Genomic DNA, 10,885 nt, shown 5'->3' on the forward strand with positions numbered 1-10,885 from the left:
CAGACAGTAATTGTCATGACATTGAACCTGGGGATTATGTAATGATACAGAATTTTCTACGCTCAGGTTGCCTTATTGACAGATGGGAAGGACCATATCAAGTCTTATTGACCAGCACAACAGCATTGAAGGTTGCCGAGAGAGAGACTTGGGTCCATTCGTCTCATTGTAAAAAGGTCACTGACCCAGAGAGGTCCCGTGATAAAGAACAGACGGTAGAGGTTGTATCACTAGAGTGTCTGTTCAGGGAGGATTGAGACGACACCTGAGCGCTGAGAATAATAAGACCGGAAGCTTGTCGAGCCAGATTTCTTTTTCCCATTTGTTATTTTCTCCAGTTCCCACCTCCCTCCTATTCCCTTTCCCCTTTCTTATTTTTCTCCTTTTACTCCTCTAAGATGGACTTGCCCCAAGAGACTGTGATTCGGATTTTCCTGTTGACCATGATGTTGACCAGAGCAGTCTGTTTCGGTGAGAGAACCATGGAGGTCGAGAAAGGATCGGGAATGGGTTCTGATGACCAGGATGCAGGCGTAAATTTCCAAGAGCAACATAATCTCCGAGTAAAGGCGAGTATCAGAAAACGATCTGGTAGCATTGACAATAGAAGAAATTGTGAAGGATTGTTAGCTGAAGAGAACTGCATCTGTAGGCATTGTGACAATATAGTTGAGGATGGGTGCATAAAGAAATGTCAGTCCAGTTTTAATGTCCACATGGACCGGCATCCATTGAGTGACTATCACTCCTTAGTGGGTAAAGTGTTAAATCAAACAGACTATTGGGTATGCTCTCAAGTACCTCAAGGTCATAGCAAATCAGGACTAGTACCATTCCCTTTAACTGTAGGAGAGGTACTTGAGCTAAGTGGTGGGAGGCCGTTGGACAAGAGGTTTAATATCTCTAGTCCTCCTAGTTTGAAGCTCCACCAATATCATGTGGATAGGTCCTTAGTGTGCTTTAACATTTCCAATCCCTGAAAGCCGGGAAATTGGGAAGTGTCATGGAGTAATCAAACCATGACCTTTTCATACAGAGCCGACAGAATGCCCATAGACACAGAACTTATACGCCAGATAGCCGACCATGGAAAATATTTCCGGTATAGGTACACTCTAGGAAGTAGGACCATGCGAGTTGGAGAAGTATCACCAGGATACTGTGCACATATCGTACAACCTGATACGTGTACTAAACAGATGGGAGAGTTAGGGTTAGCAGATTTCACATGGAAAATTTGTAACATGATAATGTCATACTCCGTCCCATATGTTCTCCCCGATGATGCATATTTCATATGCGGGAGGAAGGCGTATAAGTGGCTTGCCCCAAACTCAGAGGGACTGTGTTATATTGGAAAAGTACTGCCTGAAGTAATGACTGTAACCCATAACAAAATGAAAGATATTCACCGCAGTGCCCAAGCTCCTTATACTCACACTCATTACGAGCACGTCGTTAAACGGCACCTGATAGAGAGGACAGAGCATTCAGCCTCTGATCTGATCCATGAATCCACCGGGATTCAATTCCTACTCGCGTTAGATATCACTCGTACCGCCCGAGGAGTGATAAATTATAAATATATATCTGCGCTTGCAAATTTGTTAGACAATATCACCGAAATGTATGACGACACATTCAGGTATACTGGGAAAGAGTTACAAGCCTACAAAACAGAACTGGTTCAGCATAGGATGATTCTCAATTTCCTCACAGCTGTGACAGGCGGGTATTGTGTTACCCTAGCAACTCAATATGGAATAAAGTGCTGCACGTACATTACAAACAGCACGGAGGACCCAGCCGAGGTCATAGACCAAAAGATGGATGACATTTTACAATTAAAGTGGGAGTTTCGAAGGAAACACAATCTCACACTCGCTGCTGTGGGTAATGAGCTGACCAGTTGGGTGTCATGGTTGAACCCACGAAATTGGTTCTCGGGCTTAGGAGAATTGGCCCCAAAGTATTATTATGGATGTAGGGAAATTTCTTTTGTGTATTCTGGGAGTCGTCATATTGGTTGGCCTGCTATTTAGATGCATTCGGGTTTTAACGAAGAGTAAAAGTAATACCAGGGTGATGAGTCTAAGGAGCGAGGACACTGTACTAACAACAACTAATTTGATTTATGACCCAACGATAGAGACAATGTTGTGATGAAAATGTGATTCCACGGTCCGTTTCTTTCACCCGTTTCTCCTTTGTTTTCCTCCAAGGTACAAAGACATCCGCTTGGAAGAAGAATTTGACAACCTTTTTTATACAGACCATTGATGAACTATGCTACAAGCCCCAATTTCCCTAGTGACTTTAACTTTTACGATAGCCCAACACTTTAGAGACTGTAACTTTATGGACAATGGAACAACTTTTGCTCGTTATTTATAGCAAAAGCACCGAGAGACATTAGACAACATGGCCCTCATTCCGAGTTGATCGCTCGCAAGGCGAATTTAGCAGAGTTGCTCAGGCTAAGCCTACGCCTACTGGGAGTGTATCTTAGCTTCTTAAAATTGCGACCGATGTATTCGCAATATTGCGATTACAAACTACTTAGCAGTTTCAGAGTAGCTTCAGACTTACTCGGCATCTGCGATCAGTTCAGTGCTTGTCGTTCCTGGTTTGACGTCATAAACACACCCAGCGTTCGCCCAGACACTCCCCCGTTTCTCCGGCCACTCCTGCGTTTTTTCCGGAAACGGTAGCGTTTTTATCCACACGCCCCGAAAACGCCGTGTTTCCGCCCAGTAACACCCATTTCCTGTCAATCACACTACGATCGCCGGAGCGATGAAAAAGCCGTGAGTAAAAATACTATCTCCATTGTAAAATTACTAGGCGTAGTCGCAGTGCGAATATTGCGCGCGCGTACTAAGCGGAATTTCACTGCGATGCGATGAAAAATACCGAGCGAACGACTCGGAATGAGGGCCCATGTACATCAAGACAAGACTTCAGACAAGACCTCAATCATCAAATGCATATTAAACTCACATAGTTTACGACTGCATTTATAATAATTGTTTCTTATCTTCACCTCTACAACCTTCAGGTAATGACACACATAGTCGATAGGGAATATAGATACAGATATCAGCACTCACATATTCCCCCATTCATGTATCATCAACTAAATGTGCTCCCCCATTTGTTGCAACCAAAAGCCGAAAAGAGCTCAGTAAAGTTTGACAGCCCATCCACAGACCCGTAATACGGGATAAGAAGGATTCAAATGTATACTTCGCAATACCTCGAAGCTTGATTTAAAACACGTACGGCACGATGATACATGACCCCTCAAACATGGATTCATACACACATGCTTCTACTATCTCACTAGGTCATACCTTTTTCCCACCTGCTCCTCTCCTCCCTTTACCCAATCATAAAATGGTATTTTCATCATGACATATATTTTTTTCTTTTCTTTTTGAACTGTTTTAGGAAGTGGCAGTTATTGATGACTGCCAAAGGGTGGACTGTCAAAGTCGGAAAAATATCATGCTACACGTTGCCATATATTCACCTCATGCGCTTGCCCGCTGCACGTGCACATTCTCTCCCGTGCGTGCGGATACTCGCAGCTGCGTGATGGCGCCTCCTCGGCCATGCGCTCGAGCGCGTGGTATGTGCATTTACGGTAGAGTTTGTGTGCGTCTAGCGGGCGACTCAATCGTTAAATAATAAAACCAAATAGTATGTTTTATAGATAATGTTCCCCTTAATAATGACTGTAAGTTTGTTTAATGTAACTGGTCGCTGGACAGAGAAATTCCTCTTTGCATGATACGAAGGGTCAGACAGGGTTTGAGCAGTGGTGTTTGGTACCTAACTAAAGAACATTTTATTAGAAACAATCCGGTGCTGGTTAGGTAAAGATTAATCGCTCCTGCGTATAGTTATGTCTATTAGTAGTTTCTGGACATTTACTATATTTGCGGTTCATTATCCATGCGGCGGGAATGCAGTTTGATATAGTCACAGCCCACCTGTTCAAACTAACCTATGACCTTTTGTTATGATGCGAGGAGACATTCCTGTGTCCAATGAACAATGAGATTGTAGGTCCCTTTGTAGTATACTGTACGCAGTGTATATAAGGACAGCCAGCCTGGCCAGCTCAGTCTTCTCTCCACAAACGGTTTTCATCTTGACTAACTCGGAGCTGGTACCAGGACTGCGCTGCGATCATTCCCCAGTGTGTGTAAGTTATTCTCTGTGACCATTCTAAATCTCTGACTGTATTTGCCATATTCTCTCTCTCTGTTATTGTATAAGATTGTGACGCTATTGTATATTTATGTGTAGTTATTCTGCTTAGATATTGATGTTAGCCTGTAGTGTATGAACAGTTAACTGTTTTTAACTTTTACATAGCTAGATATTGTTAGTAAAGGTGTTGGAACCTTAAAAAGGTATTGTGTGTTTATTACATTGCTGAGAGTATTCAGAGTGTCTCAATCGCTCAAGAGGCTTTCATACAATAGAGGTTAATTAGCATTGCATTGTGCTCACATTACAAAACCAAGGTTCACAGTACAAACTCAATCTTTCACTGTGTTGCATACAAGGTTTACTGAGTGTCATCCCGTGAGCGTCTGCGCCGCTCGTGTTCTCCTCGTGGTCACGAGCGTACGCTACGCTAGTAGCGTAGCATTACGGTAGTCGGCCGCCTATAGCGTGCTCGACACCACGCGTTAAGCTGTGAGCGAGCGTGTCGCATGTGCGTCTCGACCACGGATAAGCGTCTGCTACGCTAAGTGCGTACCCTTACGGTACCCCATACGCCAATTGCGTACTGAGTCTCTTACCCATTTTATAGTGAATGTAATAAGATAAATAGTTAGCTTTATCATCACATAGATACGCAATTGCGCAGTACAGATCTTGCACATGCACAGGTCTGAAAACATCAGAGTACATCCTGCATCCAGGAAATATGTAGGGGCTGATTTATCAATGAGTTTTACCATATGCAACGAGTTTTAAGACTTGTTGCGTATGATAAATGGTGTTCCAGCCAGTCAGCTCCTGTCATGTGTTTGAAAACTGACAGTTGGGAGCTGATTGGCTGGAGCACCATTTGTCATACGCAACAAGTTTTAAAACTCGATAAATCAGCCCCATAGTGTAGCTAAGTGCAGTTACCACCTGTGAACCTTGACTTGTCATAAGAGCCATATGGCTGGATCTAACATGGCTATACTATCGGTGAACCTACCCTCTAATTCTCATACGTCCTTGAGGATGCTGGGGTCCACTTCCGTACCATGGTGTATAGACTGTTCTGCAGGAGCCATGGGCACTTTAAGACTTTTTAAGGGTGTGAACTGGCTCCTCCCTCTATGCCCCTCCTCCAGACCTCAGTTTTAGAAATGTGCCCAGGCAGACTGGATGCACTCCAGAGGAGCTCTACTGAGTTTCTCTGAAAAGACTTATGTTAGGTTTTTTATTTTCAGGGAGAACTGCTGGCAACAGTCTCCCTGCTTCGTGGGACTGAGGGGGCAGAAGTAGGAACCAACTTCCTAAAGAGTTTCATGGCTCTGCTTCTGGCTGACAGGACACCATTAGCTCCTGAAGGGTACTGAAAACTAGCCATGCCTAGATGCTCACTCCCACAGCACGCCGTCACCCCCTTGCAGAGCCAGAAGTCAGAAGACAGGTGAGTGTTAAAAGATAGATCTTCAATCAAGGTGACGGCTAAAGGTACCGCACGGCTGGTGGGAGCGCAGCGCGCCATGTTGCCCACTCATACACAGGCACTGCAGGGTGCAGGGGGGGGGGGCACCCTGGGCAGCATGAAACCTGATTAAACTGGCAGAAAGGGGGCATAAGATGCCATGGCACAGCCCTACCCCCGCCAGTATAAATAATATTGTAGAAATCGCTGAGAAACGTGCCATTGTGGGGGCGGAGCTTCCTCCTCAGTCAGCCAGCACACTGCTTAGTGCCGTTTTCTCTCTCTCCTCAGGCTGCAGAGACAACGCTGGTCCTCCTCCACTACTGAATACAAGTATCAGGGTGCAAAACAGGGGAGGGGGGGGGGGGGCACAGTGAAATTGGTGCTTTACATTGTGTATTTACATATAAAAAAAAAAGCGCTGTATGTCAGTGGACATTTTGTGTTTCACAGGCATTGTGTTACTGGCGCTGGGTTTGTGAACTGGCTGCTCCTATCTGTGTCCTTCTGACAGATTTTACTGTGGGTCTGTCCCCTATAAGTCCCGGAGTGTCTGTGGGGTGTTTGTACACGTGTGTGACATGTCTGAGGCAGGGAGTTCTTCCCCTGAGGTAGCCATTTTTAGGGACACAGAGTTGTAATGTGGTGGCGCTGCCGGCACACCACGAGCCTGCATGGGTGAAAGAAATAAGTGATAGTGTGAATAATATCAGTAGGAGATTAGATAAGTCTGAGTCTCATGCAGAAAGCTGGAGAAAATCAGTTGAAGATGTGATTTTTCAGGGTTCTGCTGCCTCATCCGCAGGTGACCCCTCTGGGTCACATAAAAGACCGTTTGCAAACATTGTACATACCGATACCGACACGGACTCGGATTCTTGTGTCGATGATAGTGATTCCAGGGAGGTAGATCCTAAATTGGCAAAAAACATACAATATATGATTGTTGCTATAAAAGGAGGTTTGAGAAGTTACGGAAGCCCCTACTGTACCTCAGGAGAAGGCTTATTTCTATAAGGAAAAAAAATGTAAGGTAACTTTCCATCCTTCCCACGAGCTCAATACTCTTTTTGAGGGAGTGTGGGTAAATCCTGAAAAGAAATTTCGTATTCCCAAAAGGATTCAAATTGCTTATCCTTTTCCTTTAGAGGACAGGAAAAGATGGGAATCACTCCCGGTGTTAGACAGTGCACTGTCAAGGTTGACAAAAAAGGTGATTCTCCCTGCACCTGGGACGGCTTCACTAAAGGAGCCGGCAGACCGCAAAATGGAGACCACGTTAAAATCTATTTATGTGGCCAATGGTACGCTGCTCAGAACCACCATTGCTTGCGCATGGGTGAGTCGTGCTATTGAAAAATGGTCTGATAACTTGTCATCAGAAATTGACACGATTGATAGAGACGAGATACTCCTAACGTTAGGTAATATAAAAGACGCTGCAGCATATATGCTGGAAGCTATGAAGGATATTGGACTCTTGGGTTCAACAGCCGCTACCATGGCAGTATCGGCTCGGAGGGCGTTGTGGATTCGCCAGTGGAATGCTGATGCAGATTCCAAAAGAAATATGGAGGCTCTCCCATATAAAGGTGAGGCCTTATTTGGTGATGGGCTGGATGCGTTAGTCTCGGCGGCTACCGCAGGTAAGTCGTCATACTTGCCTTATGCTCCTGCACCGGCGAAAAAGACACATCACTCTCGCATGCAGTCCTTTCGGCCCAACAAATACAAAAAGGCCAAAGGTTCCCCCTTCTTTGCAGGTAGAGGAAGGGGAAAAGGAAAGAAATCCGCAGCGTCTCCAGGATCCCAGGAGCAGAAGTCAACCCCTACTTCTGCCAAATCTACAGCATGACGCTGGGGCTCCCTTGCGGGTGTCTGCTCGGGTGGGAGCACGTCTGAAACTCTTCAGTCAAATTTGGATTCAATCTGGCCTGGACCCATGGGTCTTACAAATAGTGTCCCATGGGTACAGGCTGGAGTTTCAAGACGTCCCCCCCCTGCCAATTTTTCAAATCGACCTTGCCAGCTTCTTTTCCAGAAAGAGAGGCAGTAACAACGGCAATTCAAAAACTATGTCAGGATCAGGTCATTATCCTGGTACCTTTGTCACAAAGAGAAGGTTTTTATTCAAGCCTCTTTGTAGTTCCAAAGCCGGACAGCTCGGTCAGACCGATTTTAAACCTGAAAAATCTGAATCTCTACCTGAAAAGGTTCAAGTTCAAGATGGAATCCCTGAGGGCAGTGATTTCCAGTCTGGAGGAGGGGGACTTCATGGTGTCAGTAGACATAAAGGATGCTTACTTGCATGTTCCCATTTATCCTCCTCACCAAGCTTATCTGAGATTCGCAGTACAGGATTGCCATTACCAGTTCCAGACGTTGCCGTTCGGACTCTCCATGGCTCCGAGGGTATTCACCAAGGTGATGGCGGAGATGTTGGTCCTCCTTCGTCAAAAAGGAGTCAATATAATTCTTTATCTGGACGATCTCCTGATAAAAGCAAGATCCGGGGAACAGTTGGTGCGGAACATCGCACTCTCCGTGTCAATACTCCAATAACACGGTTGGATCATAAATTTTCCAAAGTCACAGTTGGAACCAACGACAAGATTGTCCTTTTTAGGGATGATTCTGGACACAGAAGTACAGAGAGTATTTCTTCCAGTGGAAAAGGCTCTGGAAATCCAGAAAATGGTCAAACAAATATTGAAACCAACAAGAGTGTCGATCCATCAATGCATTCGGTTGTTGGGGAAAATGGTAGCGGCCTGCGAGGCCATACAGTTTGGCCGATTTCATGCCAGAGTATTCTAGTGGGACCTGCCGGACAAGTGGTCTGGATCCCACCTACACATGCACCGGAAGATAATCCTGTCCTCCAAAGCCAGGATTTCGCACCTGTGGTGGCTACACAGTTCTCACCTACTAGAGGGACGCAGGTTCGAGATTCAGGACTGGGTCCTGGTAACCACGGATGCAAGTCTCTGAGGCTGGGGAGCTGTCACACAGGGGGAAAGCTTCCAAGGAAAATGGTCAAGTCAGGAAGCCTGCCTTCACATAAACGTTCTGGAATTGAGAGCCATTTACAACAGCCTCCTGCAAACAGTACATCTTCTTCAAGATTATCCCGTGTAGATCCAGTCGGACAATGAAACGGCAGTCGCATACATAAACAGGCAAGGCGGAATGAAAAGCAGAGCGGCAATGGCAGAGGTAACAAGGATTCTCCTCTGGGCAGAAAGACATGTTAGAGCTCTGTCAGCAATTTTCATTCCGGGAGTGGACAACTGGGAAGCAGACTTCCTCAGCAGACACGATCTCCATCCAGGAGAGTGCGGCCTCCATCAAGTCGTCTTTGCAGAGGTGACAAGTCTATGGGGAGTTCCTCAAGTAGACATGATGGCATTTCATCTAAACAAGAAGCTTCAGAGATAGTGTTCCAGGTCGAGAGACTCTCAAGCAATAGCAGTGGATGCACTGGTGACCAAGTGGGTGTTTCGGTCGGTATATGTGTTCCCTCCACTTTCACTGATTCCAAAAGTTCTCAAAATAATAAGAACAAGAGTTTGAGCAATCTTCATTGCCCCAGACTGGCCAAGGAGGGCTTGGTATCCAGATCTTCAGGAGTTGCTCATAGAAGATCCTCGGCCTCTTCCTCCTTGAGAGGACCTACTACAGCAGGGGCCGTGTGTGTATCAAGACTTACTGCAACTACGTTTGACACATGGCTGTTGAGCGCCGGATCCTAGCCCGAAAGGGTATTCCCAAAGAAGTCATCCCCACTCTTATTCAGGCCAGGAAAGGAGTAACGTCTAAACATTACCACCGTATTTGGAGAAAATATGTATCTTGGTGTGAATCCAAGAAGGCTCCTACGGAAGAGTTTGAGTTGGGACATTTTCTCCATTTTCTGCAGGCTGGTGTGGATGCGGGCCTTAGATTGGGGTCAATCAAGGTCCAGATTTCAGTCTTATCAGTTTTCTTTCAAAAACAATTGGCCTCCTTTCCAGAAGTTCAGACCTTCGTGAAAGGGGTTCTGCACATCCAGCCTCCATTTGTGCCTCCAGTGGCACCATGGGACCTTAATGTGGTGTTGCAGTTCCTTCAATCGGATTGGTTTGAACCTCTGCGGGAGATAAAATTTAAGTTTCTCACTTGGAAAGTGGTGATGCTTTTGGCCTTGGCATCCGCAAGGCAGGTGTCTGAGTTGGGGGCCTTGTCTCACAAGAGCCCTTACCTGATGTTCCATGAAGATAGGGCAGAGTTAAGAACTCGCCAACATTTTCTTCCAAAGGTGGTTTCATCTTTCCACATAAACCAACCTATTGTGGTGCCAGTGGCTGCTGACACTTTCACTGAGTCAAAGTTTCTTGATGTGGTTAGAGCTTTGAAAATGTATGTCGCAAGAACAGCTTGGATACGGAAAACAGAGGCTCTGTTTGTCCTGTATGCTCCCAACAAGATTGGGTGTACTGCTTCTAAGCAGACTATTTCGCGCTGGATCAGAGGTACGATTCAGCACGCTCATTCTACAGCCGGATTGCCGATACCGAAGTCGGTGAAGGTCCATTCTACTAGGAAGGTGGGCTCATCCTGGGCGGCTGCCTGGGGCGTCTCGGCTTTACAACTTTGCCGAGCAGCTACTTGGTCAGGGTCAAACACATTTGCTAAATTTTATAAGTTTGACACTTTGGCCGATGAGGACCTCAAGTTTGGTCAATCGGTGCTGCAGGGTCATCAGCACTCTCCCGCCCGTACTGGAGCTTTGGTATAACCCCATGGTACTGAAGTGGACCCCAGCATCCTCTAGGACGTATGAGAAAACAGGATTTTAATACCTACCGGTAAATCCTTTTCTCCTAGTCCGTAGAGGATGCTGGGCACCCAACCCAGTGTGTACTTTACCTGCAGTTTGTTAATTATCATTACACAAGTTGTGTTACATTTGTTTTCAGCATGTTGCTGCAAATGGTTCATGCCTGTTGGTGTGTGTTGTGTTGGTTCATGCCTGTTGGCGTGTGTTGTGTTGAATGCCATGTTGTGCGGCATGGTTGAGGTGTGAGTTGGTATGAATCTCACCATAGTTTAAAAGTAAGTCTTTTCCACTAAATGTCCGTCTCCCTGGGCACAGTTCTTATAACTGAGGTCTGGAGGAGGGGCATAGAGGGAGGAGCCAGTTCACACCCTTTAAAAGTC

The sequence above is a fragment of the Pseudophryne corroboree genome, chromosome 10 (genome assembly GCF_028390025.1).
Source record: "Pseudophryne corroboree isolate aPseCor3 chromosome 10, aPseCor3.hap2, whole genome shotgun sequence".
Classification (NCBI taxonomy): domain Eukaryota; kingdom Metazoa; phylum Chordata; class Amphibia; order Anura; family Myobatrachidae; genus Pseudophryne; species Pseudophryne corroboree.